The sequence below is a fragment of the Zootoca vivipara genome, chromosome 5, assembly GCF_965207765.1.
Source record: "Zootoca vivipara chromosome 5, rZooViv2.hap1.1, whole genome shotgun sequence".
NCBI lineage: Eukaryota > Metazoa > Chordata > Lepidosauria > Squamata > Lacertidae > Zootoca > Zootoca vivipara.
This window is the reverse complement of record NC_142588.1, coordinates 57,012,837-57,028,553: the sequence shown is the minus strand read 5'-3', so window position 1 is coordinate 57,028,553 and position 15,717 is coordinate 57,012,837. Positions and strand designations below refer to the sequence as shown.

Here is a 15,717-nt window from a genome sequence, read left to right as displayed (position 1 = left end):
GCTTGTTAATGGATCCCTATCCTAGGATCAGGGAAGCAGTAAGACACCCACAGGTATTTTGTGTTCGAGTAGCAAAACAATGGTATTAGGCAGGAGAAGAGGAAAGGAATCACATAGGGGCTACAGAGGCATTTAAGGAGTAAAAAACCTAGGTGCCTATTATTTGCGTGTTAAGACCTTTAAACCTCCCCCTTAAATAAATTCAGACAAGACTCAAATTTTGGTTTGGTTTTTGGCAGAATTTAGGCCACAACTTTATTGATTACAGCAAGTGAGTGGTTGCATAGGCTCTGGTTCGACTAGCTCCCTGCACCGTTGCAGGTAGCCCTGACCCAGGGCACCAGCCTAGGGTGAACACCCGGATAGGCGGAAAGCCGGGAACAGGCTATGTCCACCACCCGGATATCCCCCTGGACTCAGGCACGGGCACAACTCCCTCACAGGGTTGACGAAACCATAGAGTCCATGGGTTCCTTTAATGGAATACCCTTCACAAAGGGATGGCTAGAGTGTTCCCCCATCCCTATCACCTGAACCAGAGCCTATCCTCAACCTTACAAGTTGTGACGATTTGCTACGCGGCAGGCAAAACCCAAAAGGCAACAGCCAATCAGCCAAGTGGGGAAAATTCCTGCCATGCCCCTGTCCCAACGACAGACGACACACGACGCCATAGCAAGGTCAACCGCACAAGCCCTGAAAATAGGGAGAGGTGGGCGGGTTTTCCAATGCACACACCAAAAGAGGAAGCTCCGGGTCACTTGCATGGGTATATATAGGTACCTTGATACGTTTAGCCTGCATCCCATTGGCCCAATTAAACCCTGCATCAAGGGACCTACCAATTGGGTGTTGTGGCTTTCCAATCTTACCCACCCACAACACAGGGTTTGGTTGCCAGGTCTCACTGCAACACATGCCCTCTTTAAGGGAGGACCCAGTTAGTAGTTACATTACCCAGTTAACTCACAGGTAAATGTCTCCTAGCACCCATACAGCAGAGACGTATTTGATCTCAGTCTCTGAGCTGCATTGCTATCTATAATTAGCACCATGATTTGACAGAAAAGTCAATATAAAAATATTGGAACAGCAACTTCCATCTGAATTTTAAAAAAGCAGTATTGTGGAAAGCCGTTAGCTAAATGCATCACTATGCTCAGCAATACTGCACAATTAACAGATTCAGCTCTCCAAACTTCCATTAAAAGCAATTATTATTCATTTATCAAGAGCAGAAAGCCCCACTTCACAACACGAGTTAAAATGCAATTAGGTGCAGTAGGGCAGAACAAATTTCTCAGCACAGAACGGGTTACAACAGCACACCCAAGCTTCATGAGGCTTGCTAGTCAGGCTCATCATTCTCTTAGGACATAATAATGCCACTAAATATGCTGGATCATTAGCAAAATTACATAGCCAAAGAAGGGCAATATTAATAGAGCTCTGTAACATTTTATAGGAACAGCAACTTGTTAAACATCACTAGGAAATAATTGCATTACAGTCAGATGCATGAACTCATTATGTTTTTAACAATAGAAACTGGGCAAGCTATTCACTTTGGAGAATTCTTTGCATTATGCTTCCCATCATGGGCTCAGGGTTCATGGATATGGGGAACCAGCCTCCCCCCCCCTGAATTTCTTTTACAGCAATGCAATAAAAAAATGGAGGCAGAATTCTTTGGTAGGCTGGGGTTAACGGCAGCATTGTCTTCCATCTCATGACTGTACACAGATGGTGAATTTACACTTCTGAAATACTTCTCATTTTATACCCAGGCATGTGCATAAAAAGGGAATCACCCAGTGACACCCAGCGCTTCATATTTCTAAAAGAGATGACACCGTTAGGACTGGATATACCTTTCAAAAGCCTTAACACCTCGAACCCACATTTGGATCCCTTTCCCTTGATTGCAAGTTGCGTGGCACAGCTGAAATGTGAGTCGGTGCTTAGGGGAGCAGGTGTTGGAACTGAAGATCATAGTGACTTGTGAGCTGGTGATCTAAATATAGAATGTCAGGCAAGAATTTAGCTCAATGCAGTCACATGCTGCTTGTAGGCTTCCCATAGACATTGGGTTGGCCATTGTGAGAACAGGCTGCAGGATAGTTGGGCTGTATGCCACCAACTCAGCTCTAGCCAGGGGACTGCAAGGAGACCAGCCCCACCAGTGAAATAAACCTCCTTGCACCAAAAGGCCAGGGTGGTTCATTCCACATGAGCTTCTGGGTTGGGTGTGAGTAGCTATAAAAATTGCTCCTGTTGAGTAGAGATCACTTCTGTTTGCCTTTATTTCCAATTCAGCAGCTTGAGACCAAGATGTGCAAAGAACTCATGGATCTGGTTTGCATGTACAGTCGTACCTTGGTTCTCGAACGCCTTGCGACTCAAACGTTTTATCTCCCGAGCGCCGCAAACCCGGAAGTGAGTGTTCTGGTTTGCAAATGTTTTTGGAAGCCGAACGTCCGACGTGGCTCCCGTGGCTTCCAATTGAGTACAGGAAGCTCCTGCAGCCAATCGGAAGCCACACCATTTGAGAACCAAGGTACGACTGTAATCCTAAACTAAGGCTTGGCATTAAGTGCTCAAGCCTTGAGCTTGTGCACTCCCTCTGCCCTTCCAACATGACCACAAGCAGGAGCTAGGAAGTTTTCAGTAACCATGGTTCATTATAGACAAACCAAAAACTATGGTTATTCTTAACTATGGCTGGAAAAGTGAGGTATAGATTTACCACACTAAATAAATTACACACAGGCTGACAACTGGGCAAATGTGTGTGCAATTAAAGCTGAAATTCCCCTTTTCAATTTGTTGGGGCGAAGAAGTTAGGGCACATGAATCAGATCCTGCTTTTCTAGGGTCATCCTTCAGTACTGTCTTAATGTTATTCACAAAGGAGCATCTTTGCACAAGAAACACTCGGAATGCAAAGAGAAGAGTAACTATTGCTGTAAAACAGTTTATTGACCTATCAATCCTTATGCTCTTTTTCAGGATTGAGAACTGCTTACCCTGGGAGAGAAAGGTGAGTGTTAGCTCTTGTGAGCACTCTGCTATTTTATATTAAATTTCCAAAACAACCATATTAATATCTATACTCTGCCAGAAAACAATTAGATTAATATTTAAACCCTTTGAGAAAACAATCAGATAGGGATCAAGCAGGTTATTTGATCATAGACCGTTGGGTTCCAATCCTCACTATTGCAACAATTTCTCTAGATGAGGAAAGCATTTCCCCGGAGTGTACCATAGATTGAATAAAACGTGTATTGAAAACGTAATGAAAGAAACATGATTAAAAAGCACAACAACTTGCTGATAATTATTTCATCAGGCCAAAAGAAATGAAGCTATTTTAAAGATACAATTAAAGAGATCAGTAATATAAGGCAATCAAACTGAGCTAATGTACAATGCTAGCCTATTCTGGGGCAAACTCGCTGAGCAACAATTCCAAATTGCATGGATTAGAACTTTAATACTTTCACACTTAACTTACGGAAGGAGGTGTGCAAAACAAATATATTGCATAAATGCACATGCAACTTTCAGCACAAATTTTTGTGTGTGTGGGGTGGGGGAAGGCATTGCTAAGATAGGAAACCTGAAAATGTAAGAGGGATAGTAAGGGGGAAGTAACATAGATCTCTGTGCTTTGCATGCAGGAAATACCCACACCTTCAGAAAAAGAGTATCTCATCTGGCACAGCTATGGGTTGATGGGCAGAATAATCCTAAAGAGGGACTTATTCAAAGCCCTGCTGGTTTATGCTGGCCAGGACAGAAGATGGGAGCCACCATTCTTCCCAGTTTGTGTCATGCCAGCTCCAGTCTGCCATAGCTGAGTGTGGAATCCACAAGGCTGCTCCAAAATGCCCCATTCCAGCGGCTTCTGCAGGCTAGACCCAGCTGGAGAACCAAAAGCTTACCACCCACTTTGGCAGAGCTGAGGCCTTGGCAATATAGGACAGCATTGTATGTTCATATGTCCGTTGCAAGGGAACAGAAAGCAGGAAGCTGTGGCTATGGTGATTAAGAGGAGATGGTGACATCATTGAGCATTATGTCAGATACTGAAGCTCATGTGCATTGCAGTTTCTCTATTGATGGAAGTAGAGCTGTGATCTCACATGAGCTTCAGTATCTGACATAATGCGCACCATATTACTAAGGTCTGCCCCTGAAGGAAGCATAACAAGTGCTATCAAGCTATGGTTCTCTGTTTTGGGTCCCCAGGGGAAAGGAGAGGGTTTTATACATGTGGTGGCATGTTAAGAATTTTGCATATGAATCTGTTCATTTACGATCAGTTCTTTTAAGCAAGATCAAAGCTTGCTTAAAAGATGTTTCAAATTATCATAGTGATGGGAGAGATAAAAAAAAGGCCACAGAGTCCAGGCTCCTTTCCAATGGACAGCTGGGATGTTCACAAATCTTATGCACAATGCAGAGGTTACCCATCTTTGCTTTAGAGAGACTACACGGGCAACTTTGCCGTGTTTTCCTATCACTGGATCCAGGCATTTTTGGATAGCAGTGATATTATGATACTCAATGAGCAGGTCCGAAACAGCTTAGTGAAGGCGGACATACAGAATTGGTAATGAGGGCTGGGATTTCAGCCTAGGTTTGCCAGATCTGTATATGAACTAACAATCTGGAAGATTGTGTTTAAATGGATCTTTCAACATTTAATGACATAGTTTGCTGAATAGCCGCAAAACCTTCAGACTCTCTTCAGGATTTTAAAATTTATTGCAAAATGCAGCTTTACTTGCAGTGTGTGTGCACATGTATGGGAGGTAAGCAGAAGCCGTGCTTTTTTCTGGGGGGGGGGACACAGGGGTACGCATACCCCTAAATATTTTGTGAATCTAAGTTTGGCCTCATTGAGGGGCAGTATTTCAATATGAGTAGGAAAATGAGAGCGCCTCTAAACAAGGGGTCAGCAAACATTTTCAGCAGGGGGTCAGTCCGCTGTCCCTCAGACCTTGTGGGGGGGCGGACTATATTTTGAAAAAACTTATGAACAAATTGCTATGCCCCACAAATAACCCAGAGATGCATTTTAAATAAAAGAACACATTCTACACATGTTAAAACACGCTGACTCCCAGGCCGTCCGCGGGCCAGATTTAGAAGGCGATTGGGTCAGATCTGGCCTCTGGGCCTTAGTTTGCCTACCCATGCTCTAAACATTTTTTTTTTAGAAAAAAGCACTGAGCAAAAGATTCTGCAATCTCAGTCCAGGGAGTTATACATATACAGGAGATTGGAGTTTAGCCTGTTGCAATTTTTTTGAAATAAAGCTTGTAGTCCTGGTTCAGTGGAATTCTGTATCTCATGCTCTTATTCCTTAGCTGAGGAATTAGAACTCCTTTATACGCATTAAATTCTGCCATGCCTTCTTATGGCTACACTTGTACTACTTTATATATTCACTGAAAATGTGATGCTCTAGGGCACACACAACGTCTCTGTACAGTTAGTGAACCCTTGGGACAATTTACTTACTTACTTACTTAATGCCTTTCATATAAATTTCAAGGTGATTTACAACCGTACTCTAAACTAGAACCCTGTGTCCCTCCAGCTGTTGTTGGATTCCAACTTCCATCAGCCCAACTAGCCTGGTCAACAGTCAAGAATGATGGAAGTTGGAGTCTAGCAACATTTAGAGGGCCACAGGTTCCCCAAACCTGAATTAGAACAGCTAAAAATGAGTGTAAAGCTATAAGAATAAACACTCAGGGCACAGACTTCAGTTTTCCTGATTCAGCTGGAAAAGCTTGTCAAAACATAAGTAAAGGCAGTAACCATTTTGTGCATGTCCAATTGATGTGTGACTGCTGACAAATGGGTCCTTTTTGATCCAGAAGAGGGCAGAATGGGGCAGGGCAGAACGGGGTGGGGCAGGTTTATGCACACCACACTAATAATAATAATAATAATAATAATAATAATAATAATAATAATAATTTATTATTTATACCCCACCCATCTGGCTGGGTTTCCCCAGCCACTCTGGGTGGCTTCCAACAGAATATTAAAATACAATAATCTATTAAACATTAAAAGCTTCCCCAAACAGGGCTGCCTTCAGATGTCTTCTAAAAGTCTGATAGCTGTTTTTCTCTTTGACATCTGATGGGAGGGCGTTCCACAGGGCGGGTGCCACTACTGAGAAGGCCCTCTGCCTGATTCCCTGAGCGTGGGAGGCAGGAAAGGAACCCCTGAGCAAAATGGTCACTGCTTGTATCTTCATTTCCCCCCGTAAACTACAAATAGCGGCCACCTGATGTATCTCAACAAGATGGTATTCCACAAGACAGGGGCAGTCTCACCGAAAGCCCTGCTTCTGAAATTTCAGGAACTTCAAGGAAAAGCTCTGCAGCAGAACACAGTGACCCACAGAATATGCAAGGTATAAGGTGGTCTCTGGCAGGGTTAAGTAATATTACTGCAGGGTATACTTACGTGTGCGTGGGTGTGAGAAACAGATACCACTGCAGTATGTACTGTGTCTGTGTATGTACTGTGAAGTTTCAAAGATCTCTAGTTGTGAAAAGAGCATTTTCCATTTAGTCAGCTGCACAAACTTCTCCTGAGGAAGGAAACTCATTATTTAATTAGCATATGCAGGCACGAGTCATAGGCTTCTCTAAAATGAATACACAAACTATCTGGTTCAGACTCAAATATCCCATATTAACACCATTCTGACCACCAGCACTTAAATAACAAAGCATTTTTAGATGTCAGCAACCACTGGCAGATATAATTTAGCCAAATCAAATTCATTTCATTGTGCAAATATCATGGAATTTACGATCCAGTAATGCATGATCAGCCCTTTGGTGTCTAAAATGGCTGTGAGTCCTTTCACTCACCCTTAATAAATAATCTTTTATCTCTCTTTGCAGGCCTATCATGACTGATCAAAGTGAGCTGCTGCCTGGGCTGAATTTGCCTTTGCATGGGAGAGCTTATTCCAACCACAGCCTTCAGAATAAGCCTTGTAGAATCATTCCTTTAATGAGCAGCTCTCCGGAATCAAAACCTTTCTTCACTGCATTATATTTTTTTCATATATGGTACGTTTTACAACTAGGCATATAAAATAAGGTGTCTGAAATACTAAACCCAGACTGAGAACCTACTGCCTTCCAGGTCTTGGGCAAATCCACACATTTGAAGCACATTCAACACATATAGCCTTTTGAAATCCCATGGAATCATCCTCTTTTTTTGCACAGGGTAACTTCAGATATGGCCACACAATCCATTTTTAAAGTCATTGTTTGGTGGCATCCCTAGTTAGAATACTTCTTTCAATGCCCCCCCCAAATGATACACTTCACAGGAAACAGACACTGCTGAAAAATAAACCAGCGTCCTTTCAACTGTTTATGTTTAAGAGGACTTTACAAAGTACTTTGTTAAATTGTGAATGTGAATGTACAGTTTCCAGAACCAGAGAGTTTGGGAGTCAGCTGAGACTCCTCACAAGGCTGATTTCCCCAAAGTAAATGATTAATAATTATTGAAAGCTGGGCTTTACAATATATTGTCTTTGGTAGGCAGAAAATGAGCAACTGAAAGAACTGAAAATGTTGACCTATAAACTATAGATATAAAGTGGTTATGAATCTTGTCCACATTTATTTCAATTTTGTACTATAGCCCCTGGGTCTAATTGCGGATTTGGCCTTCAAAACTGAATTATCTTAAGGTGATAACTTATACAACATGCTGGGAAGAAAACAGAATATGGCAAAGATAAACAATGAGGACTCAAAAACTAATGTTATACCTTGAACTACTTCCCCCTCCCTAATTATTTAAATTGAAAAGAATTGACATTGCTTTTGCCTCTTTAATACCAATGTGTTATTGCCTGCATCCCATTGCTAATTCAGTAACCTTCATTGCAGTATTGATGCTTCCAATTACACGCAATTTATTTTGTTAACACATTAAATGAAGCGTCTGAAATAAGCACCTAAATTAGATTCAGTAGGACAGTTGTTACAATTTCATTAAATTCCAGTATACTTTGCTGCTGCGGAGCATTTACTTTGTATTTTTAACTATTGTGTGTGAAATGGTTAGCCAAAGAAATGAAGGTGCCATTTGATTAAAAGCACTAAAAATTTAAAAGGATGTGCCTGGATTTAATTGCACCAAAGAAAATAGCTGTTAGATATTAATTAGCATATCTACTAAATGCCATTGCTCGTTTCAACTATCATTCTTTATTTGGGAAGACTTGCTTTGGGCAAGAAAAAAAGTAAAATCTGATGTAGCTGTTTAAATTGGACATATATTGCAATGGGATGCGCTCACGTCCTGAAACCTCGTGCTGACCTCACCACTTGCAGGGGACGGACGGACAGACGGACAATGCTGTTTAGACCGCAAGCACTTCTCCATCATGCATTGCCTCACACAGTGTGTTCAGTACCAACCATGGACATGACCAAAAAGTAGGAGTGTGATGCCACAACCACAAACCTAATTCCAGGTAGGTGTCCTCAGCCTTGCTCCTCAGCCCCAGTCTATTCCTTGCTCATAAACCTGAGCATTGCTGATGTGCTCACCTGGTATGCCCCACGGAGGACCTTGCGGTCTACAAATTACAACACCCTGAAGATTCCGGGCCCCAGGGAGATTAGACTGGCCTCAACCAGAGCCAGGGCCTTTTTGGTCGTGGCCCTGACCTGGTGGAATGCTCTGTCACAAGAGACCAGGGCCCTACGGGATTTGACATCTTTCAGGGCCTGCAAGACGGAGCTGTTCCGCCAGGCTGACTCATTTTCTCTTTGCATAAGAACAAGCACGAAGGAGGTTTCCCAGCCTGCTCACAGGTCCTTATAATATCAGTGGAAACAGTTGGTCCTGGCAAGTATGAACCGCTTTCAATTTTAACCTGAGGGTTGTCATTGGTCAGTTTCAATTTTAATTTTTTTGAATTAATTTTGGGGTGTATTTTAATTGATTGATTGATTGTTTTATGCATATTGTATTATTTATACAATATAAATAGTGCTGAGTGCTCACTAGAAGGACAGATCGTGAAGCTGAGGCTCCAATACTTTGGCCACCTCATGAGAAGAGAAGAATCCTTGGAAAAGACCCTGATGTTGGGAAAGATTGAGGGCACTAGGAGAAGGGGACGACAGAGGACGAGATGGTTGGACAGTGTTCTCGAAGCTACGAACATGAGTTTGACCAAACTGCGGGAGGCAGTGCAAGACAGGAGTGCCTGGCGTGCTCTGGTCCTTGGGGTCACAAAGAGTCGGACACGACTAAATGACTAAACAACAACAACATTATTTATAAGATGTTAGCTGCTCTGAACCCGGCTCCAGCCAGGGAGGGCAGGGTACAAATAAAAAATTAATTTTTATTTTAGTATTCATGTTTAAGGTTCCAGGTTCAGTCTAGTGTGAAGGTTGCAGAGCAGGGAAACTCATTCACCAAATTCCTTGGAGATCATAGCTTATTGGAAGACTGGAACCATCCCAACCTATCTGCACAGGCCGAACTTACTTTATGTCTGTTAGTATTGTGGGAAGGGGCGAGAACTCAGGAGCTGGTCAGTTCTTTCTTGGTATGTCTCCCCCCCCCTTGCCATCCTGGGGAGGCAGCAGCGTTGTTTTTTGTTTTTTTAAAAAAAGGTAATCACAGTAGGTGTGGAGAAAAATCAGATCAGGACAAGTTTCCTAATTTAAAGCCCTCCCCCAGCTGTCATTTGCCAGGGTGCGGGAGCATACATGAACTTGTACAGTCAATGATAAGATATACACATTTGACCGTGGAAAGGTCTCCTTCAGGAGGTTGTGAGCTCTCCTTCCTTGGAGGTTTTAAATCTGAGATTGGACATGGATGCTTTAGCTGAGATTCCTGTATTGCAGGGACTTGGATCACAGGATCCTTGGGGTCCCTTCCAGCTCTACAATTCTATGATTCTATGAGTAGCAAGTAGACAACGTACACCAAAGGCAAACAAATCTGCAGGCATGTAGATGTGGTTTTTATTAAGTGAAAACACTATGAAAGGGGCTGCCTTTTCAAATTGGCTGCGGCAAGCCACCCGCTTCTGTTTGCTTTCCCAAGCCATGAAGCCTTTCTGGGCTGGCTCCTGAAAGTGTAAGCCATTCTTCACAGCCTGTGAAGTGCAAGTTTTGTACGCGGCACAAAGGAGATTACACATCACAGAACGTACTCCTTGAGAGGAGTGCTTAGGTGCCAAGTCTCATTGAGGCATCCATTTCCTGGAGAAGTAATAACCCCTCAAAATTCCAATTTGGTAATGGACAGCCTCATTAGGAACTCGGAACAACAACAGCATGAACAGCCCAGCAATAGGCTGCTTGGCAACTGCCAAAATGTTTGTGCAGTTCATTAAATGGAACCCTTTTTGCATTGCTAATCCTAACGAGATGCAGCTCTCATTACCATTCAAGCACTGTGTACTGGAAACGTGGAGCTGCTCTCCCTTCCAAACTGATAATCTTATTCCGCTTCCAATAAATCCATAGTGAAGACCGAGTTCTGTAGAAGAAGACCCAGTTGGCTCCAGTACCAACCTAAAGTGGTATCTAAGCAAATGAAAGCAAGCTCTCTTGCTCTCCCAGCCCTAAGAAAAATGCATAGGAAAGGTTGATTCTGCAATCCAACTACGTAATGAAGAAAACATCATGATACGGAAAGCTGGAGGAATTCTCCCATCTTTTGGTGACTGTGCATAAACTTTCCTATTTTGCATAGCTCTTCCACAGTCAAAAGGAAGAAGCTAAATGTTTTGAGCTTGCAACAGAAATGATCAATTTAAAGAGTTTCCAAGTTCCAGTGCATAAAGTGAGCAGAGACTTTTGAAATGCTTTCTTTTCCAAAATGGGTTTGACATTTTGTATAATACAAGAGAACTGGAAACTTGCAAAAAATAAATAGATCACAATTGCTTTGCTCTTCACCACTGCTTCCCCATGACAATAACCTATTGAGTTCACCTTCGTAGTGTTGGCAGAATCAGTAACTTACAGAGAACAGAGACAACAGCCTAATTTATAGATAATATAGGCACTGCTATGTCTGCTGCTTCTACTGGCCCAAGCGAGTCAATATTCTATGGTTAGCTCTGAGTCTCACACAAAAGCACTGAAACACAGTTAAAAGAATGCTGTTCAATCTGCCACTTATTATGTAAGATAGCTTCATGCTGTCTTGTGGATCCACCAGAGGACTTATTGCAATCCTGATGGAACTGCATGTGGATCTAGTTATTGAAAACAGTCCTACCGTTTTTGGATCAAGGGTCAGTATGAACTCAACTGTCCTTCAAAATCAATCTGCAGAGCTTGTGTCAGCCCAGCCTTATGAACCATTTGCAAGGTGATTCCACATCCACTCTGGGACCTTGGGGTGAGGGGCAGGTATGAATTCAAAGTACTAATAATAATTAATGGCAACAACAAAGCTCTAGTGTAAGGCAAAGCTATCCTATGACGGGTGACGTGGGATCCAGTGGCAGAACCATTGCTGCATCCATAGCCCTTCTTAATCAGAATTGTTTCAATGGTGCAAGATCGTCATAGTGGAATTGCATATGTTTATGTGCTGGGGGGTTTTGGGGGTTCTTTTTTAAGTATCAGCGACCATTTGAGTTGCCATGCGATGTGATGCAAGTTGCAATGTGATAAAAGTGGCAAGATGCAGTCGCCTGACTTATTTGGTGGCTCTGGAGGTGAAGATCTGTGGGATAAAAGGTTGGTTCAAAACCCAACTGTGTGTGCTAATTCTGATAATAGCTTGGAATGTGTCTAGTAGAAAATGGAGAAGCTGGCAAGAATTATTTACATGTATGAATTTTTGATTTGACTGTAAAAGGGGTGTAACAATTTCTGCATTTATGCGAGCAAGAACGCTAACACTATCCCTTGGGCTCGTAATAGGGAGGGGTGGTAGAGAGGATATAAGTAGATAAAAGCCTGCAATCATAAAAGCCTGTAAAAGCCTATTTTTAAAAGCCTGTAGCCATGAGACTTATGAAAAAATCATGAGCAATTGGACTTTCATTCTTTAAAATGTTCCTAGCCCTCAGGTTTGCACAGATAAGTTCAATGGTGTGACTGTACTAAGCTAATATGCATAATTTATTCCCATTTCAGAATGTATGTTTTCCAGGTAGGTGGGAAGGAGAGCCCAAGAAATACAAGGTCCACTGGTTCTAGAGGACCAAATTTCTGCAGGGTTGTTTGGAGGATAAAGGGCAGGAGCAGGAACGCGAAAACATAACTTACACTGAGCTCTGGGAGAAGAGGCAGGATAAAAGTGTAAATTAATTCAGAGAGAAAGTTATTTCTGATATGCAAGGATAGCTTTAACAAAATGAAGAAGGGATATAGCTCTGTGGTGGGGCAGCCGTTTTGGACGCAGAAGGTTCAGTTTCAGAATTGCCAGATAGGTCTGGAAGAGACTTCTGCCTGGAGATCTGCTGCCAGTCAGTGCATGCAATATTGAGCTAGAAGGACCAATGCTCTGATTCAGTACAAGGCAGCTTCCTTGTTCCTAACTGCCCCACTTGTAGTCGCTACATGAATCTAACCGAAAAAGGCACTCTGGTTTTTATACATGCATTGAGAGGTGCACAGTAAGAAGGCTCTGAAACCATGTTGGATGCCCCAACCACTTAGCCACCGTAGGTCTGCATAGCCAGCCACAGACTTTGTTATTTTTCAAAGTCTCTAATTCTGGCTAGAGGCGATTCTTGCATTTTCTCCTTCTGCAGCAGCAGATGGAAGCTTTGCGAATGTGCTGAGAGTGGGCTCTTCTGTCTGTTGCTCATTCTGGTGGTGGGCTCATGGGGTGCGGCAGCTAACTCACCGTCTCTGTCTGGCAAGCCCCACTTTACAGTTTATTATTTTGATTATCTGAGTTTTAGGCAATCCTAGATCCTGTGACAGAAGCTTTGTAGATAGAGCCCATGCTGTGTTATGGGTGTGTGTGTGTGTGAAGATTGCTAAGTTTTGTCTTTTTGAATTGCGATCAGCTTTCAGGTAAGCATCTTGTACGTTTTATATTTTATTTCTTTGCATGAAAACTACTGTGGTCCAGACTTAGGCATGCAGGTAAAGTGCACCTGTGAATGAAAAGCAGCTCAGGGGAAGCTACAGTAGCCACAGGATCACAGCAAAGGGGATCTCAACAAGAATCTCCACTCCGACGCTGTCATTTGCATTTCAAGTGATGTTCCCATTCATGGTTTAGAACAGGGATGGAAAATTGGTGGCCTTCTAGATCACTGGCAATGGGGGCTGATGAGAGACACTGTGGGGGGGATTGTGTTTTTATATTGTAAACCGTTCTGTGATCCTCCGAGGAATGCTGGCATAGAAATTTAATGGGGGGATAAGCAAAAGATTTAAAAATAAAATAGAATCCATCAACATCCAGATTCAACATCCAACATTCCCTCATCCTTTGTTTACCAGTTGCTCAAACTTCACCCATGCTTCTATTTACGTAATAGAAAAATGCACGCTAACTGTGTCCATTGAATTAGCATCTATTATGGCTCAAGCAAATTTGGCCAATTGTGCAAAGTATAAAGAGCAAATTTTTTTAAAAGGGTACGACAGGCTATTTCCTCAGGCTAGAGCTGCCAAGTTCAGCTCACAGATTTTGTCTTCATCACCATTTTTATAGCAAGTCAAGTTGCGGCAAGAAAAATACCAATTTTGGGGTCCTAAAGCTCAGGGGTGGCCAACTTCCAAGAGACTGCGATCTACTCACAGTTAAAAATTGGCAGTGATTGGGGGGTTCAGGTCAAAGTTGTTGAGCTTTTTCTAGGAAGGAAAGCCCTGTTTTGGGGGGTTCATGTAGAAGTTGTTGAACTTCTTTAGGGAAGAGGAAAGCGGCGTTGAGCTTTTTTTTAGGAAGGAAAACCCTGTTTTTGGTGGTTCAGGTCATTTTAGGGGTGCAGGGCAAAGATGCTGAGCTTTTTTTAGGGGAGCCAAAGATTTTTAGCTTCTTTGGGGGGAGCCACTGATCTACCGGTGATCTACCACAGACGTCCAGTGATCTACCGGTAGATCACGATCTACCTGTTGGACATGCCTGCTATAGCTAATCCCACTTGTTTTTCCTCAGTGGAAGCAAAATATGTGCAGTATACACAGGAGTCTCTGATACTTGGAAGCCATAGCCTCAAGAGCAATAGTAATCTATACCAGTTGCTCAGATACTCTTCTGAATGCCATCCAGACTCACCTTCTGGAAGGAAATTGATCTGGAAAAACCTCACAAGAACTGTAGTCCTTCATCAAGCCGCTTTAGTACAGAAACGTGATCTGTGGGGAGTCATACACAACTTCCCTACTTTCTGTGTTTTCCAGCATGGTTCACAGTTTTGATGGATATCTATTTGATCCACTTTCAATTAGGAGCTTCTGTGAAGAAATGGAAAGCTGCTCAGATTAAAAGCAGCAAGGTAGGAAGCTGTCTTATGCTGAGTAAGACTACTGGTTCATCTAGCTCAGTATAGTCTATGTCAGCCTCTTCCAACTAGGTGTCTTCCAATATATTTTGGACTACAACTCCCATCGGTCCTATCGAGCTTTGCTAATGGTCAGGGAAGATGACAGCTGTAGTCCCAGACATCTGCAGGACACCAAATTGGAGAAGGCTGGCCTGCAGTAGTGCTGTGCTGAAAGCTCTTCCAATTTCTCAAAAGCTTTCTTTTTCATGTGGAAGAAGACTTATGTTTTTCTGCTTCATTCTCCTGGTACTTAGGAATGTCTCCTGAATTTTAGTGAGTGTCATCCATTTGCATTCAAGATTTTCCCTGGGCTGCCTCTGCCTGAGATATCCGTAAGAAGAAATCCTCCTTCAGAACAAACTCTGGTACGCAGTGATTCCTCCCAGCATATTTTACAGTGGGGGCACGACGATTTGTGCTCTCAGTCCGTCCAAAACAACAGTGCAACATTTTAAAACACTGCTGTGTAAACTACTGTAGCTTTGGGGAGTCACTGTGCTTCCAAAGCACTGCTTGATCTTCTTCATTACTCATCTACTACATAATAACTAAAAATAGAATGGGTTTGCACGAGTAAAAATTTACCGACCGCTCCTGTTCCTGCTGTCCAGGGCAGAAAAATCCTGGCGGCTGTGCTGCAAAAAAAAAAAAACACAATTCACTGAAGCAGACGGTTCCATCTCAGTGGAACTCAGCCGATTATAGGCTTGAATAACCCATGTAATAACAGCAAGTTGTATGGCAAGTCCAGAAGAGGCCAGGCAGATATCACCTTGACCTTTGCTAACTGGAATCCAATAGGCAATTATTCATCCTTCTCCGAACATCTGAAGCAATCACTTGGAGTGGGGTGGACAAATGCTGAGGTGGCATCTTGGAGCAGCAGTTGACCAGAGAGGCAAGACTGTATGTAGCTAGACAGTGGGAGGAGAAGAGGCTCCTAATTGAAAACAGGGGACACAGTTGAAATGCCAGCACAAAAGGAATGTCACTCCTACAGTACCCAACTCAAATTACAGAGGCAGTGAACAGAAATGAGTGACAAAAATATTTTTTATCTGAGAAGTGGTGGATATGAAGAGAAGACATCAGTCTTAAAGAGAATTCATTAGTGGCTAATTGTGAATTCATTGCCTGGGGACCACAAGGAAGCAGTT

General features: G+C 42.7%; 1 long non-coding RNA gene across 1 annotated transcript; it reads left to right on the top strand.

The window, feature by feature from the left end:
• Window positions 1-1,812: 1,812 nt before the first annotated feature.
• Window positions 1,813-8,159, top strand: LOC148685690 (uncharacterized). Its single transcript, XR_015950066.1, has 3 exons — window positions 1,813-1,949; window positions 3,010-3,040; window positions 6,942-8,159. It is a non-coding gene; the product is annotated as an uncharacterized LOC148685690 (long non-coding RNA).
• The last annotated feature ends 7,558 nt before the right edge of the window (window positions 8,160-15,717 follow it).